This window comes from Lupinus angustifolius, chromosome LG02 (genome assembly GCF_001865875.1).
Source record: "Lupinus angustifolius cultivar Tanjil chromosome LG02, LupAngTanjil_v1.0, whole genome shotgun sequence".
NCBI lineage: Eukaryota > Viridiplantae > Streptophyta > Magnoliopsida > Fabales > Fabaceae > Lupinus > Lupinus angustifolius.
In genome coordinates, this window is record NC_032010.1 from 14,512,315 (window position 1) to 14,514,633 (window position 2,319).

Sequence of the window (2,319 nt, forward strand, 5' to 3'; positions counted from 1 at the left end):
ATCGGGGAGAGGCATTGTACCATGAGAATGAAAGAAAAGAATACGTAATAACAAGATATTGTAGTGAAAAGTTTAATGATAGTCACAACAAATACCACTCCACTTGGAAGGAGTTTTTAGCAATTATTAAGGCTATAAAAAATTTGAGTTGTTTATAGTAGATACCAAGTTTTTAATTAAGACAAATAATACTCAAGTAAAACAATGGTTAGATAAAGGAATAAAAACTAATAGATTGACGAATAAAATGATGATTAAGTGGCAAAGTGATTTGGCTCACTATGATTGTGAAATGGAATATATAAAAGGAAAAAAAATAATTTAGTAGTGTTGAAAGAGTTTTTTAGCGTGAGATAGGCAAGTTTCTGATCGATTTACTTAGTTACTGATTTATTCTTTACTCACCATCTTGGGTTTGTTGGGAAGAATTCCCAATGTCGACATACTGGTTTCAAGAATATTTCATTTGATCAAAAAGTTGACTTTATTGAATTATTAACAACTTTGTACCATCTCAGTTTTGTGGAATAAATTCCAACACCGGTTGACTAGTATGAATTTAGAAAATTAACACAAGTGATAATGAATGATATTTATTTTTATTTCCGTTTATTAACCGAACAACTTCCTTATGGAAGGTTGGTAAGGCATAAATGAATAAAGCAATAAATTGTTAGTTGTAGAGTTTAAATGACAGAAAGTAAATGTTAGTTGCAGAAATGTAAATGACTGAAAATAAAGGTTAGTAGTTATATTACTCATTATGACTGTGTATTTTTTTATTTTCACAAAGATACAAATTAAGAATTAAATTGCACATTGATTCAAGTTTTCTTTCTTTGTCAACAAATAAAATTTATTTGATAACACTTTACTATTTTATTGTATCTCTTTCAAGATTCCATTGTAGTATAGTATATGGTTATGTTGAACTACAAGGAATTGCCTAATAGAAATGTACTCATACTTTGTATCTTTTATCAAAAGTAAGAAAGTAACAATTAAAGTTGTTTTTGTGATTTTATGAACTAAGAAACATGAAAAAGTAAAGAACTAACTATTTACAAATTCAAGAAGAGAAGTCTGGTTTGAAATATGGAATTAATTCTAAACTCAAATGATTTTTGAAGAACATTAACAAGTTATGTGTTATACTTTTGGTTAATTCCAAACATCAGTTCATAAAATTTTCCTCAGCCCCCCGACAAGAAAAAGTGATTTTTAAACCTTGCAAAATACACTAATCAATAGAAAACTGCCACTCAACGAAATAAGTTTTCACGCCTTATTTCATGATCCGTAAAAATTGATTAGCCTTGATTACAAGTTATTTAAAATGGATGCTTTGATTTGGAAAATGAACTAAGGTGTATTTCTACTTTTAAAAAGAAGCATTATGGATCTTGAAATCAAGTTTTAGGTGATCAAGCTCAAACCACATTAAGCACTTTCTAAAGAATTGAAGTTGCCAAAAGTAATAACTTGAATGTATTGAAATCAAAATATGATACAAAAGAAGAGAAGAAATAAACTTACACCATAATCCAAATCAATATGTAGGAGCATGAGCCATCTATCGAAGGATGAGATGCTTTTGATTCCAAAAGAGGTTATAAAATCATGTTTTTGCACCTCATTTTCCAACTCCATTCCCTTTGAATTTCTATGAAATAAAAACCTAAGAATAGCCTAAGAACACTCTAAAAACAGAGAAAAAGAGAGAGAACCGAAATGGGAAGAAGAAGAGGAATTTACCTTTGTATTAACGATGTATGTGTAATGTGTTTAAGTGAAGGAATGGGTGTGCCTTTTATAGGCAAAGTGCAGGCCTCTTAGCCCCCTTTCTAGCCGTTTATCTCCCTGTCTGGCACACTGTTGAAAGTTTAAATTTTGAGGAAGGAAGGTTTAGGTTTTCCCTTTCTCATTTCAGTGTTTTTTCTTTTTATTTGATTAAGTAAGTGAACACGATTTTATTCTTTGTTCACCATCTCAGCTTTGTTGAAATAAATTCCAACGCCAATATAATGGTTTCAAGAATATTCTAGTTACAAGTTACTTATAATAATCATGTAAATAAGTTATTCCTTCTTTGCCCCATCTTGGCTTTGTTAGAATAAATTCTAACGCTAGTATAATGGTATCGAAGCAATCCCCTATTACATAATTACTAAGTACCTCTGAATACCATCTCGGGTTTGTGGAATAAATTCCAACACCGGTTTAATGGTATTCTAATGTACAAAAGTGATGAATAGTTAGTTGTTAGAAACAAATAAATAAATAAAGAACAAAGGAATAATAAATTTAAGTGACCTTTAT